This window comes from Marmota marmota, unplaced genomic scaffold, assembly GCF_001458135.2.
Source record: "Marmota marmota marmota unplaced genomic scaffold, marMar, whole genome shotgun sequence".
NCBI classification, from domain to species: Eukaryota; Metazoa; Chordata; class Mammalia; order Rodentia; family Sciuridae; genus Marmota; species Marmota marmota.
This window is the reverse complement of record NW_026000142.1, coordinates 28,150,753-28,169,181: the sequence shown is the minus strand read 5'-3', so window position 1 is coordinate 28,169,181 and position 18,429 is coordinate 28,150,753. Positions and strand designations below refer to the sequence as shown.

At 38.4% G+C, this 18,429-nt stretch overlaps 1 protein-coding gene and 1 pseudogene across 5 annotated transcripts in view; one reads left to right on the top strand and one right to left on the bottom strand.

Annotated features, from left to right (window-relative positions):
- Positions 1-18,429, top strand: part of Magi2 (membrane associated guanylate kinase, WW and PDZ domain containing 2) — a 1,275,072-nt gene that overhangs the window by 1,066,219 nt on the left and 190,424 nt on the right. The window lies entirely within an intron of this gene.
- LOC125611399 lies at positions 4,996-11,499 on the bottom strand (annotated as a pseudogene).

The following is an 18,429-nucleotide window of genomic DNA, read 5'->3' as shown; positions in this document are numbered from 1 at the left end:
AGGGGCAGAGAGGGAAGAGGGGAGGGGGGAGGGGAGGGGGATAGTAGAGGATAGGAAAGGCAGCAGAACACAAGAGACACGAGTATGGCAATATGTAAATCAATGGATGTGTAACTGATGTGATTCTGCAATCTGTATATGGGGTAAAAATGGGAGCTCATAACCCACTTGAATCAAAGTGTGAAATATGATATATCAAGAACTATGTAATGTTTTGAACAGCCAACAATAAAAAATTTAAAAAAAAAATAATGATATGGGATGGACAATGGATACAATAAAGCAGCCACTAAAAACATTAATCATATTTGCCAGGTCATTGTGCCAGGTGTTCTATTTAGCCATAATCCTCCCAATATTTTCCTAAAGATAATCAAGAAAGTTGAAGCTCAGTTAAATTACTTACTAGTTTATTCTCATACAATTTTTGATTTTAAAAAAATGTAAACTATCAAAGGCTTTGTAAAAACTTTCAGGTATCAAGAGCTTCAAAAGCAATTATAATGGGGTTATGGCTCAGCAGTTGAGCACTCGCCTAGCATTTGTGAAGCCCTGGGTTCGATCCTCAGCACCACATATAAATAAATAAAATGAAGGTATTGTGTCCACCTACAACTAAAAAACAAAAAAAGAATGAACAAACATGTACAACCAGGGATGAAAAATTGTGCTGTATATGTGTAATATGAATTGTAATGCATTCTGCTGTCATATATAACAATCAAAATTAAAAATTAAAAAAGACTAAAAAAACAATACCACAGTGAATTCCACATTTATGCATATCTAGAAAATGCCAATTAAAAATAAATAAATAAATGGAAAAACAAAGAATGAAAAAAAAAAGACACAGAATCCACTTCCTGGCCTGATATGTAATGCTCCCTCAAGAGAAAATAGGAAATGGGAAGTGGAGCAGTCACTTAGGGAAATAGAGGTTACAAGTAAAGAATGATTGTACTGATGGACTTGTGTCCATTTTGAGAATTATATTATAATTAGGCTAATAGCATAGTTGTATTATGCAGGAACACTAAATTAAATTCATTCATGTTTCACAAGATATACAAATGCTCAGGGAGAAAAAAAAACATGGAAACTGAAGGGTGATCAACAGAGTAGAGGAAAGGGTCAGGGTAGTGGTGGGGATTACTAGGGAATGATGTTGGCTAAATTATAGTGTTATATGATGTTTATGTCCTAATATATAACAATAAATCCCACCATTGTATAACATTACAATGCACCAATAAAAATGGCGGGGAAGGGGAGAGAAAAATATGTGCTTCTCCCTGGCCTCTAAGCTTGATAAGGCTCAATCTTACCTCCAAATCCTCCATTGCCTGGTCCATACCAATCTCTTTAGCTCCGTCTTACATCACTCCTTGCACTTAATCAATTCATCCATTCTTCATTCTACCAATATTCATTAAGCACGTACTGTGTTTCAGACACCATTAGCTGTTCTGTGATACAGCATAAGCAAAACATGAAAAATGTTTTTCTTCATGGAACTTAATTTCTCCTAGCAACACAAAACAGTTATTGTATCTGTCTTTGTTTATTATTGCAAATTATTTCTCTTCACCAGAAAAAAAAAATCCCTTTCCTTCTATGTTTTATGACAGACTCCTGTTTATCCTTGCGAATTCAGGTCAGGTGTTACTTCTGCCTGGAAGACGATTCCAGCGTCCCTCATGTCCCCAGGAAGCCCTGTAAATCCTCTCCTCATTTCTTCAGGTCAAAGTTCATTAAGTGATATTATTGGCATTTCCATTATCCCCCTTCAGAATTTCTCAGAAGAATCCAACAAAGGCATATTATACCTTCTTGACTGGGAGATGCCTGGCCTTTTAAAAATTGTAAATGGAGCAGTAATCCAAGTGATTCTGGCATCCACACACTCTAGCCAGTGGATCTCTGCTTGTAAGGAATCCACACAACAAGGATCTGGTCTAGTTGAGAGGACAATTTACTGCTCTAAACAGTCTTGCGCATATATATATATCCTCTGAAATATGAATGAATTTAATTTAGTGTTCCTGCATTATACAACTATGCTATTAGCCTAATTATAATATAATTCTCAAAATGGACACAAATCCAGCAGTACAATCATTCTTTACTTGTAATCTCTATTTCCCTAAACACTCTTTTAGCAGAAGATGTGAGCTATATTGTATCCACGTCTGTATCTGTACCTTTTAAGTATTTAGTAAATAGTTTTTAGCCATTTGCTCCTCCAGAAAAGCCTCTTAAATTCATGAGTTTCTTTGCCAATTTTGTTCAAAGCTTCACATTTTCCAACAATATACCCTAAAATATATGGATGCCTTTTCCCTTCTTTTTATTACTCTACATGGATTTTTTTTTCTTGTGGATTACCTCCCAGCAATGGTTCCTGATTGAAGGCTATAGGATCCTTCCCCGTATACCAGCGGTGCATTTGTAACTGTACAGAGTCATTTGGGAATTGTCTTATGGGAAAAGGATTTCAGGATCAGACTTTGAAATAAAACTGTTTTGAATATGTTAGAATTTTGTTTGGGTTCAAAAGGCGGCATGTGCTTGCCAAGAGCTGGACTTCTGTCACACCCCAGGTTCTCAACACATCCCAATTGCAAGCATGCCTCAGCCTCTGGACCCTTTGAAGACCTGCTTTGTGTCTGACAAGGGGAAAGGATGAAGCAAGGGAAAGGAGAACTTGTGGTACCTTCTGGGGGTAAAGGAGGAGGAATCTTGTCACTATAAGTTGTCAAACTTGAGGGAGGCCTTTGAAGAGACCTCTAGGAACTTACAGTCGAAAAGTCACTGTACCTGTCCAGTAAACTTTTTTGGGATACAAAAAAAGTGCAACCATGCTTGTCTGGTAAAAATAAAGCATGAAAACTCTGATTATCATAGTTTTAACCTCAAGGCTGCATGACTTGAATTTCTATTTATTATATTTATTTTCGAGGCTGCTTTTCTTCATCAGCTATTATTATGACGAGTTTTTATTGTCATTGAATGTCCAGGGATCAGGAATGCAAAAATACTCTGCTTTGGGGGACTAGTACACATCCAAAAAAGGTCCCATCCAAAATCTTTAGAAGCAGTGTTTCCGCTGAGAAATATTCTGACTCTTCCCAAAAGCCAGGAAGCTTCTCTGGTCTTTTTCCCTCAAATCTTCTCTCCTGCTGCTGGCGAAGTTTGCCAAACTTCTCAGTTTACCTGGGAGCAGCTCTGCACTCCTCAAGCTTCTTAAGACGAGGTGGTCCACCATCCTCCATATCTGGGAAACCAGTTTTACATCTTACCTCAGATTAACTGAATCATATTCTACATTTTAGCATTTCCCATGTGATTCATATTCCAGTTCAAATTTGCATATTTTAGTACACAGTTTGGTCTTTTGAATGCTTAATACTTTCCCTGGGATGAACTCTCCTAATTTAATGGAATAGATATGTACCAAATGAACAAAGACCTCTCCAAAGGAAGGGGTCATTTAATGGACCTTTTCAAGGCATGTGTCTTAACAGATTGAGGAACTGCCTGGAGAAGGCACAGAGGGAAATAGTGAGTGACATAACTTCTGAGATGGCCAGTCTCAGGGAAGAAAAGTTGTACTTTCTCAGAATCTAAGCTGACATCAGAATAAAGAAACAAGGGTCTCCAGTTTTCCTCATAAGAATGAATTATCCAAGTTACCCCTGAAAGTCTCAATAAAGTTACTTTTTTATTCTTTATTTTTTGCTTTTAATCTATTCCTTCAGAAACTTGAAAAATTATTTATTATAAACAAAGAGAGTGATAAATGGAAAATAAAAGCTTTAGTTCATATATGCAATGCAAACATAATTAATAAAAACAGTTCCTTTTTATTTTTTTGAATTTATTCTAATTTGTTATATATGATTGCAGAATGCATTTTGGTTCATATTATGCATATGTATAGCACAATTTTTCATATCCAAATTAGAATAAATTTTTTTAAATAAAAATAATAATAAATAATAAATAATTTTAAAAAAACACAGCTCCCACTGTGGTGAGGCAGTTCCAAGCCAGCGCTGGGAGTTAAAGCTTCCCCTATGCATCTTTTTAAACGATGTAGTATTTGAATCATACAAATGTATTATTTAACTCACAGTCAACCACTTCCCTGATCCTCCCGGGCTCTCTGATCCCACCCAGGAGGCCTGCAGTCATGGGGAGCCAAGGGCTATGGATACCACTTTTCATACATTCCTTCCCACCATGAAAGTTCAGCTTCTAAATCAGGCAGTGTAAGAGATCAGCCAACAACTCATAGGAACATAGAACAATGGAAACATAGACTTTAATAAAACTTATTTAAAAGTAAAACAACAAACAGTTACATATGCATTTGAAAGTACTAATGAAAGGAAAGTTTTTAACTTATATCCACCTCTTGTGAAATACTTAACATGATTTGTAACAGAGGAATAAAACCATATTCCTAAAGAAGTGACCAGAGATTGTGCTTATCACTTATGCCCTTTAAAAAGGTTTTCTGCTATGAAAGTAATTGTGTACCACACAGACTTTTGATGATTGCTAAAATATCATAAGACTACCATTGTACTCTGCTTCTAAAATATTGGAAATTGCCTTAATGTCATTCAGGCAGGGCTCTTGAGTGTTGGGAGCTCATCTGCTCTTCCTCATCAAGCGTGATGAGCTGAGCACAGGGTTTGGTCTAATTAGTTCCAGTGCTATTCCCCCAAGTGCTACTTGAAGGCATTCTTTAGCTTCTGAAATTAATAAGGACAAAAAACGAGAATGTGTTGATTCAAATGTATGAAGCTTACTAACAGTTTGATCCAGGCACATTAAACATATGCATGTGCAAAGAATGGATTTCTGTGGATCACCAATACCTGCTCACTAGGTAATGATGAATCCCTTGGCTGAAAATGGTTGGGTGCCCTCAGAATCTGCATCTGGCATCTCAGATGCATCTGGCATCTCAGCCTGCAAAGCCTGTCATTGCCCTACACCCTCATCCCCACTTTTGCCAGCATGTGGGTACTCTCTCTGATGAGGTTGCAGTGGCTAGTGTTTATGTCCCCCTGTTTGATTGGAGGTCTTTGTGCAATAGACTTATTCCTAATGAGACTTCTCTGTCATTGTCCCTTTCTGTAAGTCACCTGGTTTATGTCCCCCAAAATATATTACTGTAAAATGCAAAAACATTATATTCTCCCTTGGTAGACTGATCCAGAGCTGTTAGTGGCAAGCTCAGTGTCCAACAGGAATGTAGGATGTCTCTCCTTTATCTAGCACAATGCCACATCAGAATGCCAGGCTGTCCTGAAGTTCAGCCCATTTGTATACAATCCATACAAAGCCCACTCTCTAGTTTATTCATCTAAGTTGAAAGAAACCTACCACAAAGCCTGGTTTCATTTCATCATGATGGCATTGGTATAGATCTTAGGGGAACACACCCTGAGTTCACATCTTAGTCTTGACATGACCTGTGAGATCTTCGACATGTTCATTAGGATCACCAAGCCTCAGGGTTTATTTGTTTTGTTTTTTCTTTTTAACCTGTTGGCAATGATGATCTTCTTGCTGGTCTTGCCATTTCTGGACCCACAACACTCCATGACTTCCACAATTGTAGCTGCTTTTGTGACCATCATGGAATTAAACAGAGAATCCACGCAGAGCACTGAGCAAGGGCCCTCATGCAAGGAGATGCTAAATAACTCTCAGCAAGTGTTGGAAGTTAGAGCAAAGTCCCCAGTCAATGAGGGGTTTGCAGGCTAGCCAAATTTCTTTCCCAGCTATATTCCTTTCCTTTAGAGTTTAGAGATAACTCACAAAATGTAAGTAATTTTGGTCTGCAAATCAGAAGCTACCAGATCTGTTCTATTCAGGTGGAGTCATATTCCAGCCTCAATTGATTTGCATTAGCCAAAAGGCCCCCTGTGGGCAGAGCATTCCAGATGGTCTCTCTCCTTCCTAAAAGATGCTGTTTTATAATCCATTGTATTAGCTAAATGAGGTTATACAAGAAATGTTATATATGCCCTTCAGAATGACGCTGGGTGCTCATAATGAAAGAAATCATTTCTCCTCAACTTTCTATGGGCACCAAAGGCTTCAGCTGCAGAGGTTTTCATTTGGAACAGAAACGTAAAGATTATTTCTTGTTTACATTTTAGTCTCGTACACATTTTGTTTATAAGGTGTGTGAGTTTTTTTCCTTCTCTGTGAACGTTTTTATTGAGTTTAATAAAGATTTGCCACATCATCTGATATTCTGAATAACAGGTATTTTAAATACGAACTAAGGAATATTGAGTTTTACATTTTCTGCATCTAAAGAGACCCTACAATGTTGATTTAAAGTATGGGATCCTAGCTACTGAAGTCCCTGCTTAGGTTGTATGTCTTATAAAGTGGGTTCTAAAGCCCCTGCTCTGTCATTGCCCTACTTAGAAGAACCCTGTTCACTGATTTCCAAATACTAAGTCAAAAGGCCAATACATCATAGCCTTCCAGACATGGTGATCCAGACCTGTGTATCCATATCATTAAGATTTTCAGAAATTCTGCTTCACTAGGTTCGAATTTATATTTTCTATAAACTCCTAACGCTAGGTAATTCTGATGCAGATGGCCTGTGGACCACACTTTTGGAAACAATTATCTAGGTCAAGAGTTCAACAGACCATGGCTCCACAGCCAAACTGAGTCTTCCCATCTGCTTTTTTTTTTTTTTTTTTGTATGGCCCTTAAGCTAAAAGTGGCTTTCACATTTTTAAATGTTCTAAAATATCAAGAGAAGAATGCTGTTTTGTGACATATCAATGTCCATAAGATTTTATTGGCACACAGCCATACTCTGGTGTGGGCACAGTCTGTGGTGCTTCTATACTGTAACAGAGGAGTTGAGTGTCTACAACAGAGATCCTGTAGCCTGCAAAGCCTGGAATGCTTTTTGTCTGCCCCTTTACAGAAAAAAATTGCCAGTCTTTGACGTTGGTATTTACAATGACCAGTGATGTTCCTTTCTAACGGCTTAAAAAATACCTGAGTAAGAAGCTGGTTTGGGGCTTCTTTGGCCCATCTTCCCCAGGTGACCAGGGAGAATTGTCCAGGCTTTCCACAGAATGTGAAGGGGGAAATCAGATATTTTCTTTTATTCATGCCTGCAAGAAATTCATTATTTCATTAAGAATGTGGAATTCATGCACAAGAAATAACCAGGAAACACTGAAAGGGCAGTGGACTTATTGAAAGTATAAATTTTTTGATGCAATAAAATTGAGAAGAATTTAAGAGGGTGAGATTAAAGATGAACAAAGATTTAAGGTTAAAAAGGTAGTGAAAGGGGAAAGAATTTCCCACATGGAGTAGTTTCACAATCCTTGAGAACTTAGGGGTGAAAAGGAGTTAGGCCAGTTAAAGAAGTTTCTGGAAGAGCAGAACCCCATTGAAAGTTCACACTGGGAAGTAAGCAGAGAAAATGCAGAGTAATTAAAATAGGGACAGATCTGGTGGGCCTTGAATGTCCAGACTTATTCTGATGAGAAATGATGAACAATGTAAGTGCTTCATCCACATAGGATGACTCTGGCAACAGTAGGGAATCAGATTCAGAGAAAGGAAAAAAAAATAATCTAAGAAGTTTATTTTTATCTTTAAATGAATATTCAGGGAGTTATACTTTTACAGCCCTTTTTGTACCAACTGTACAAGAAAAGAATAGAAGCACCAAACTTGTACAGAGGGATAGAAGCTTTAAATAGATGGATGTCCTAAACTTTTCTTAAAGATCTTTTAAGTCTCTTAAATGATTCTGTCCCTCAAAATATCTATAATCAAACTAAAGTCTAACTTCAAAACTTATATATATAATCGTGCCTCTCCCGATGTCACAAGTATTGACATTTGCTTCTTCTTATTTACAGAAGACCCAGTTCTACAGTCCCACAGACTTATTTTATAAATAACCAGTGAAACTCTGCTCTGGTAAAAGTATTGTTCTGACTACATTTACTTAACAGTGTTTTCCTTGAGGCTATATTTATAAGCCTACAAAGGCATAAACATATACATATATACCCATATACAAGCTTATTTTGTTGTCATTTTTATTTAGTTTTTATTCCTAATCATAAACAACTCTGCAATCCAGCTAGGCTTGGAGGGAAATAAGGAAAATATGAAACCCAAAGAATTTCAATGACAGCACAAAAACTTATTGTGAACATATTGCGAGCAGATAGGATGGAGAGGTGCTCTCTGAGCTACAGAAGGGACAATGTGGTGATTCAGATAAAAAAAACAAGTCAGATGCACTCGAGCTATTCACAGTTGGCAATGATGATGTTCTTGCTGGTCTTGCCATTTCTGGACCCACAACACTCCATGACTTCCACAATGCCCATAACATCTTTCACTCCCCAAGGACCACAAGATCGCTATCCAAGCACTGTCTTGGGAACCATTTGTGTTTGGTCCAACATTTGTCATGGGCCAGATGCCAGGGACTGTGTGATTCAGGATGAAGTTCTCACCATCAAATTTCTCCCTGTAGATGAACTTGCCTGCCACAAGTACCATTATGGCACATAAATCTTAGATTAATTCTGTGAATGCAGGAACCCTGGTAACCAAATCCTTTTTCTCCAGTGCTCAGATCATGAAAGTTTTCTGTTAGGTTTTTGGGGTTTTGGTGGGGGTTTTTTTGTTTTGTTTTATTTTTTTGTTGTTGTTTGTTTGTTTTTTTTTAAATTTTGTCTGCAAATAACTCAAAGGAGATGCAGCCTAAATGCTTGCCATTGATGGTGATGTTGAACAACACGGTGGGGTTGACCATGGCTGCGTATAGGCAGCTCTGAGTGACAGCAGCATCTACAAAGCAACAAACCTTTTAAAGCTGTTTCACCTGGTAGAAAAATGTAGTTGCCTCAAAAATTTATAGTGACAGCTCTTCAGAAGCAGACTGTGATAATACACGGTAGTTTCAAAGAGGAAGGAAAATTTCAATGTGGGAGGCTTTCCCGTAGAGAGAGAAAATTATTCAAGTTGGTCTTTGGCCAGAATATCTGAGTTAACTGAAAAAGGTCTCGTTCACTGCCAGGGGCACCAGATAACTAATGAGCAGGGATGTGAAGTCCCAACTCCAAATTGGTCTCAAGGCTCAGAAATAAGGTTGGAATAAGGACAGTAGTGACTTGTTTTTTTGTCTATAACCAATTAATTTGCCTATCATATCAAAGTCTCATTTGAGAGAAATTTTCACTGCCCCATTTTAAAATACATTACAAACGTGGTTGTTCCTGCTATACAATTAAACTCTCAATATGCCTGGGGCCCAAGCAGGACCTCTGCACAACTATAGGGGACACCATTCACATAGAATCTATGTCCTAAAACCATGAGAGCTGCTCAGAGTATGGCCTATGGGTTGGTAGCAATCCAGAAACTGTTGTCACCAGTGATCAAAAAAAAAAAAGTAAGAAACTGAGATAAAGCATTGAAAACGATCACAGTGAACTGACATGAATAATTGTATGTCCTCTGAATAAATAATTTTTAATTGGCTTATATTTTTCTTTTAATTTTTTAATAATGTTTTATAAAAGTGTTGGCTATTCATGGGTTGAAAAAAATATGTTTAACTGGTCTTTTGCTAGAGATAAAAATTTGAGAAGCACTGTCTTATCTTAGACTAGACCCCTGGAGTTGTACAGTGTGGCTTCCAGTACAAAGAGTGGCAGAAACTGAGCTCTACCATTGGATGCTCATAGGACTTGAGAAAAACTTCAATTCTAGGAATATTTTAGTCATTCAGAAGCGGACTATGTCAAACGGAGCCTTTCCCCAGAGCACTGCATGGATTGGGGTGTTTAGAAAGAAATTGGTCTCTCTTCATAAATTGGTCAACCTTCATAAAATATGGACTTCTCAAGCAATCCTACCCCAACCAATATCCAGGCTATCTTGCTTTTACTATTCCGTCTCTAATAAATATCTAAAATATCTCTGCTTCTAAAGCTCCCAAGAGCTTTAGAACACCTAAATATGTAAACACCTAGGAGTCAGATATACAGTAAGCACTCAAAAGAATTTTAATATGCATGTTTTCTACAAATACTAAGGAAATTAAGTGGCCTTCACCAGTCATCTTGTTTGACCCTGTTGTTGATAAACAAACAGAGGCACAGAGTTCCTAGTGATGAGTAAGAGGCAAGCCTGGATGAATGAAAACTTGGCATCTCAGAAAATAAGGGTGTTAGAATTCAAAATGCAAGACTACTGCAGCCTGGCAGCTGGTTTCTGGTGAGTAGTCAGCGTTGGGACTCAGTAATTGTGAAGTATCTCAAAAAAGGACTCTGGGGAAGCAGTGCTCAGAAGTGCAGCCCAGCAGGGAATGTGCTCCCAGGACCCCTGCTGGGCCTGCACCTGCTGAATCCACCCAGTCTTGGAGGCCTGTTATCCTGCTGGGGATTGCAAACTGTGGTCCAGAGAACATGTGAAGAGCCCTGCGTCCACAGAGACTGGAGGCCCAGTGATGATGGGTAGAGAAGTAGATTTCCAGAAATCTCGCTCACCACGAGGCCTTTCCTCAGGGAATGATGACTCTTGAAATAAGGCACTTGGGAAAACCATAGTTTTTCATTATTTACTGAGACCTTTCCTCAAAAAAAAAAAAATCATGTTTGGTGAAATAAAGCCAAGAAGAACATTTATGATTAACTCTAAAAGGCAAATAATTATGAAGAATAATGAGTGAAGGTCCTTCTCTCTGGCCCACACAACCTAATAACTCACCTTACAAGTCATGGAGGGGTAAAAACTTCCCTTTGAACTCTTCCAAGAAAAGCATAATAATTTTTCTTCCTGCATAAACTCTGCCCTGACCATATCGTAAATCTTAGATGATGCAGACCAGTATAAAACTACAAAAATACTAACGGAACAAACTCGTGTTTACAGTGAAATCTATGTTCTCTGTAGTTACTGACAATATGGAACTCTTACTATAATACCTGCTTTTGGCCCAAGCAGTTGGGGGCTTTACATGATGTTGGTTGGAGGAATGATAAATGTCCAGGAGAGCAATTGCTCCTACAAGTCAATTGTAGTGACTCTTTGTAAGCTTAAAAGATGTGGGAGCAATTTTATTTTTAAAAGGATCCTAGTGCCCAGGGAAAGCAGTGAACTTAATAAGAATAGACTTAATAATAGTGATGAATGAAATAGTATTATCTTATATTCATCTACTCCCTTTCCAGTTTTGGATTCAGAAATGCACAAGTTCTACTCTACGTTTCTGCCAGCTTCTGTACCATAAATCTCTATTTTCATTATAATAGAAAAAGTTGGGGGCTATATAAAATACTGCCATAAATCATTGAAAAAATATTTGTGGCAGCAAGATGAAATGGCTTTGGTGAAGTAAATGACCCCATTAGGTCCTTATCAACATTTTTAATGAAGATCTTAGATGAGTTAACATGATTTATTGATAACTTGGTTTTAAAATTTGTTGGTTTACTATTTCTTTAAACAATTTGACAATATAATTTTTTGTCAATATCTCTTTAAAGATTCAGAACTTTTGAAGTAGTTATATCCTCTCTTCTAAATTGGATTGTTGTCACCATTATTTATGACTTCCCTCTTTAAGAGAACTTTTAGAATATAATTCCTCTTCCCAGAAATCTCAAAGCTGACTCAAAAAAAGAAGAAAAAAAATAAAAAGCCTATCTCTGGATGGTTCTTCACACTCATGGGTTAAGTATGTGAGAGCACTTTTTTTTTTTTTTTTTTTTTTTTAGTGCAGAAAGCTTTTGAAAATGGAGAGCATTTTAAGAAAGGTGAAAGAACAAATGGTCTAGGGAACAGAGTGGGGAAGCATACATGTTTTTCTGATCTTCCTAAAAGGAAGAATGATTTAATAAAAAGAACATACCCTCAAACACAAGTGTTGTAAAAGACTTGACATTCAAAGTCCTGAAAGATAAAAACCCCAAGTTGTAACATCTCAAAATTGCTGTGTAGCAACCAGAGGGGAGAGAGGTCTACCCGTGTCACCTCCTTGACTATCATGATCTTGGCCACTGTCACCTTCGTGTTAAGCAACCATCTTTTTGTTCCAGACAATGAATTCCATGTAGTTCTCTGAACAGTTCTGACTATCCAGGTGATGGTTAGGCTGTTTATGATCCACAGAAAGATTGACAGCTGTGTTGTTTAAAATATGTCCCCATGTCCCTGTTTCATAAGGTAGACTCTTTTTCTTCTGATTGTTTCCTGATCGTTTCTTTACCCCTGGGTAAATTTTATGGCTTTGGTTTGTTTTTTTTTTTCTTTTTATTATAAATATTATTCATTCAATTTTAATTATTTGGACTTCCTTATGGCTTGAGGACTATCCATACTTTGGTATAAATTTTCATTTAATTAAGGAATTTCTCTTTCCTTTCTTTTCATTATTAGTTCGCAAAGTGTCCTGCAACAAAATAAGCTTCATGTAACAAGTGGCAAAGTTTGGACTGCACGTCACACTGTTGGTTTTCTTGTAGCAGTCACATTAGCCATTTTCAAAAACAAACAGTGTTTAAGAGTATTGGGTTCAAAACTAGGTTTAGGATCTTAGCTCTGTCACTCAGTTAACTATGCGACTGTGAGTACGTTACTTTTTATTTCTCTAAATCCTCAATTCCTTCATTTATAAGAATGGCAAAAGAACTTACAGGATTGTTGAGAAGATTAAATGGTATAACATGAAGTGCTCAATAGAGTAAGGACTTGGGAAATGTGACTTATTTGTAGTTTCGTATTTTTCCTTGTTTTGTGTCATTTCTCTCCATAAAGCTAGCAAAACTGGCAAGCTAAGAAACTTACTGATAGATTGTGTACATGAATTGAAACAGCTGCTGCACACAAAAAGAAATCAACACCAATTTTTTGCCATTCCATAAAACATGGTGTATTTGACTGAAACCATCCAGGCGTATTTCAGGCAAATACAATTATATAAGTGTATTAAAAATATGCACACCCAATGGATAAAACCCAGCATCAACCTCTGACCTCTCCTAAGTGTTGAGGGCTTTTGAAAGAGCTGTGTTTTGTATATTTGCTATTTTAAAATTTGTATCTGTCACTCATAATCATATTCTATTGTCTACATCTTCTGGAAGATAGAATGTTAATAATATGGACAACTTGAATTCCCCTAAATCTTTATGATTATCAAATTAGCCATTGCTTTAATTCCTTCTTTAACTCTGTATCGTATTCTTATTTCACCCTTTGTTCATGATCTTGGCCACTGTCACCTTCAAGTTAAGCAACCATCTTGTTCCAGACAATGAATTCCATGTAGTTCTCTAAACAGTTCTGAAATCTCACAACCTAAGTTCATTTGAAACAATAAGCCCTTTGATGGGTTTCAAATAGTAACAAAGAAGCACTTGGGGCATACTGGTGCTTTGTGAATTACTGGTGCACTGAGTGAGAGGTGGAGCAGGGCTACAGATAGGTCCATGCCGGGACCACCATCCTGATGAGAAACTTATGGGAAAGACCAGAATAGACTTATCAAAGGGAAAATCAAGGGCTTATGGAACTTACCTTGGGAATTTAAATCTGATGGAGTCGTTGATGGGAAAGAGGAGATTTCTGCCCAGAGTTCATGAAGTCAAGGTCAAGAACTGAGGAAGGCTTGTGAGGCAATCCATGAGATGCTGAAGATCCCAGAAGTGGCTGGGCAACATATCACAGTGATCCAAGGAAGAAACACATGTGTCTAGGTATGGTAGCCCTGAGAGGTGCAGAAGAAAACATAAGCTGTGGATTATAAACCTGGCACCTGTAGCTTTTTGGCCAAGATTGTGGGGTAAACACCTATCAGTGACCCAGAGTGATACTTGGTACCCAAAGTTCAACAAAGATTGCCTTTCTAATGTGGCAGGGCAAGAAGGGCACTGAACAGGGGTGTTGTCCTAATTCTGTCGTTCATTAGCAATGAGACCTCAGGGTACATCATTAAAGGACTCACCTTCCACCTCGGTAAAAATGAAAGGAGCCAAATGTTTGCTTTAGTCTGCTCTAGTTCGGCTGTTTTAAAGTCCCACCATCAAGTGACTTAAAGCTAAGGTATGTCTCATGCCAAAACATCAACTGGTTTTCCTTTGTCGATGGATTCCGTTAAAGGGAAGTAGAGTGCATTAGTCACACTAACGGTAATGAAAGTAATTCCTAAAAACCAGACAAAATATCCAACTAGAGAATCCTTTTTCAGGATAAATATCCCTGATATGTAATTATTTACTTAATATTCATTAAATGCTTAAAAGCACACATTAAATGCCGGTCACTTTGGTGGGCCCTGGAGATGCAAAGACAAGCAGGATGTGACCTCTGCCCATGAGAGATTTGTAACTTAGCTAGCCCAAGTGCTCCCACCTATCCCAGGTGTTATAAGAAGGTGCAACCAGGATACCATGGAGACACAGGTACCGTGGGTCAGTTCTACCAGAAGAGAGTGTTGAATCTGTTCCACAGAGAAAGTGGTGCTGAAGCCAAGACTTCAAAAGAAGTACCTTGTTGCCCAGACAGATAGGATATAACTGGGCATGACAGGACAAAGATATGCTGTCAAACATCTTGGGTGTTCTGAGAACTTCAGTGGAGTGAGACAGAGGAAGAGAAAGCTCTGAGGTGGGACTTTAAAAGAAGTGATACGGGAGCTGCAGGCAGGGCTAGATCATAGAGCAGCGTGTATGATAAGGGGTTTGGACTCCATTCTTCAGCACATGGGACACCCATGTAGAAGAAAAGAGAAGCAGTGTTCCCCAATATGTGCCTTAAAAGATTTTTCTAGTAGAAATAGAAAGAATGGGTATAGGAAACAAGAATAGAGGCAAGTCCGGAGGAGTTAATTAAAAGTTATTTATAGTAGCAGGGGCAAGCATTTATGAGGTTCTAAGTTTCAATACCATGAGCCAGGTTGGAGATGAAAGACCAATATAAGAGATCAAGGATGGAAAATATGTAGGACTGACAGAATGTGGAGGCAGGGTGGAGAGGACTATTTTGGGGTGAGCCCCACGTGTCTGGTTTGGAAGTCTTGGATTTGGTGGAGCCATTTATAGGTTTAAGGACTTTCGAAGGTGGATTAGGTTTGGGAAAAAGAGATGATCAGTGTAGATATAGCTAAACATCTAGGTTTCATCTCAAGGGAAGGATGAGGCTGGTTTAAAAGGAAATTAGAAGTTTGCAGTATTAGGAGAAGCTCTGGAGATAAAATAATCTCACCCTGTTAGAATATGTCAGTGAAATGGGATAATGGGGTGAGAAAAAGATTAGCAGATTCAACAAAATAAAATATTGTCATTTTCTTAGTAAGCTATTCAGATAGCCCATGCTGGGCCCATAGTAGCCATTCAGTAAATATCCATTTAACGATAAATAAGTAAATGAATGAGTGAGTGAATTACAGAGAGAGAGAGAGGTGAGAGTCACTTGGAACGGAGGAGAATAAGTAGTAGAGGTCAGGATTAGAAAGACAACACTACCAATCATTCTCATGTGGACAGAAACTAAAGCCAGAAGAATGAAGGAGAACTGAAGGGAACACGTGTAAAGTGAGAAAACAGGGACTTGGGAGTGAACCGTGATCTCATTAAAAAGGTAGACATGGCACATCCCCATGCTCCTCTGTAAAACATTAGTCATCATTAGTCAGAGCAGCCCAGTCAGCAGGAGCAGCAGTTAGAGACACGGTGTGACCTTCATCCATAACAGAGGGAAGATAATGTTCCAGTTCCCCTTCATGTAGGAGGTAGATGAGGACAGAGGAGGCAGGAAGTGTCACCGTGATGGAGCACCAGGGTCCGAATGAGCAGGAGAGAGAGGCGCCTGGGGGGCTGTAATCCACTGGCTTAAAGCTTGCATCTTGATTTGTTAATTCCATTTGGACAAAAATCCAGATCCAGTCCCCACTGCTGCTGTGTGTATAATCTAAAGTGAGGATGATCCCAGAGCACTAATAGGGCTTCAGAAAGCAAACCAGACCCGGAGTCCCTATGTGGGTCCAAGTGATACAAAGCACTTTATTTATTACATATAGGTGACAGAAGGCAGCTGGTGCTTTTTGAAATCCTACTTAGGTTTAGTCAGTGATGTTGCCAGAAACCCGAAATCCTCCATTTTTTTTTTTTTTTGTAGGTTTCTTTCTTTTAGGCAACTTAGAGATGATGGGAAATTTTCCCAAGATAAACTAACAACGTAACTGAACTGAATGGAAGGATATTTATCTGAGGATTACCAATATGTTACTTGTTAACAATACATTTTGCCAGGGCCAGGTGTGGTCTCTGCTGTCATCATTTTAATTAAGATTAAAATGCAAAGCAAGGTACTGTTTAGCTCTGAAGTCAACTAGTGAGATTGGCTACTGATTTACCTCCTTCTCTGAGAGATAATATCACTTGTGATGCTTAAGCACATCTGGTGGCTAAGATGTCAGCCCTGTGATGATTCAGTAGGATACACTGGTGTCTGCATCTCTGAGTGAGGCATTGGATGACGAGGAGGTCCCCTATGGCTCCAGTCTGCTGTGAGCTTTAGTACATACATCAGGGCCCAACCATGGAATATTATATAATAACCACAGGACAGCCATGGAGACTTTCCTTCATTCTGTCGTCTAAGAAGCAGGATGATAAAACAACATTTTGGAAAACTGGATTGGTAGGGGTCTTTATTCTCTGCCCAAGCACATCTGGCTCTTTGGGTCCCATCTGTCTATTCTGTCTTTCTCACCCTAACTCTGCCTGTTTGTGATTTCATAGGGTCTCTGATTAAGTGTTAATTTTCCTTCCTAAGTTGAACAGCAGATAAGAATTGACTCTCCCTTGTAGAGATGTCTCAAAGAAGCCAGGACATAATAGGACAGGGCATGCCCAGAAATTCACCCTCTACTTCACAGCACCCCCTTGTGCTGACCTGTTCTGCTCCATTGAATGTAAAAACCAAAATGCAACACACAAATTGATAATGCAAGTCTATGTGCCGGCCTGGAAGGTTTGAGAACAAGATCCTGGTAATTAACTACTCTGCTAATTGCACAATAACCTGTCATCCCACTCTGCAGACTGCTGTGGGAAAAGAACTGCCGACTTGGAGTCACAGAGGACATGGACCAAGTCCTGCTGCTACCACCTCCCTCTTGCATGCCACGGGGCAGGGCACTGACAGAACAGCAGCTTCTGTGAGATATGTGCAATCATTTCTATGTGCCTCCCTCACACAGATTTCATAAGGAATAGATGACAATTTAACCAAAATCTGAATTTAAATAATAAACTGCCAAGTGTGAAATTTTTCTCAGAAAGAAATTAAAATTTGAACATTGGTAAAAATGCATTTAATGTTCCTTTTACTCATTCAACAAATATTTATTGAGCATGCATTCTAGGTACTGTACTATGGGTTGAAGATTCAATCACAAAGGGAAACTACTCATAAGGTCAGGGAATATTTAGATCCTTGGGTTAAAAAATAAATTGTCACAGGAAGTGTGACAATTCCCTTAAACCCAATTTTAACAGATGTGAAAATTTTGGCCCAGGGACATTAATAAAAGGAGTTGTATGGGTTGAATCATGTTCCCACCTCCACTCCCAACTAATTCCCTGTACCTCCCTGTGAACTCATTTGCAAAATAGAGTCATTGCAGAGGTAATTAGTGAAGATGAAGTTTTATGGGAGTAGCATGGAGCCCTCATTTGATATGTCTACTGTCTGGGTAAAAAAAAAAAAGAGTACAATTGTATTGTAGACAGAGCATTTTTTCATGTACTTGTTGATTGATTGTATGTCCTCCTCTAAGAAGTGTCTGTTCAGGTCCTTGGCCCATTTGTTGATTGGGTTATTTGTTAACTTATTGTCTAATTTTTTGAGTTCTTTGTATACTCTGGATATTAGGGCTCTATCTGAAGTGTGAGGAGTAAAATTTGATCCCATGATGTAGGCTCCCTATTTACCTCTCTTATTGTTTCTCTTGCTGAGAAAAAACTTTTTAGTTTAAGTAAGTCACATTTGTTGATTCTTGTTATTAACTCTTGTGCTATGGGTGTCCTATTAAGGAATTTGGAGCCCGACCCCACAATATGTAGATCAGAGCCAACTTTTTCTTCTGTCAGACGCAGAGTCTCTGATTTGGTATCAAGCTCCTTGATCCATTTTGAGTTAACTTTTGTGCATGGCGAGAGGAGGGGATTCAGTTTCATTTTGTTGCATATGGATTTCCAGTTTTCCCAACACCATTTGTTGAAGATGCTATCTTTCCTCCATTGCATGCTTTTAGCCCCTTTATCAAATATAAGATAGTTGTAACTTTGTGGATTAGTCTCTGTGTCCTCTATTCTGTACCATTGGTCCACC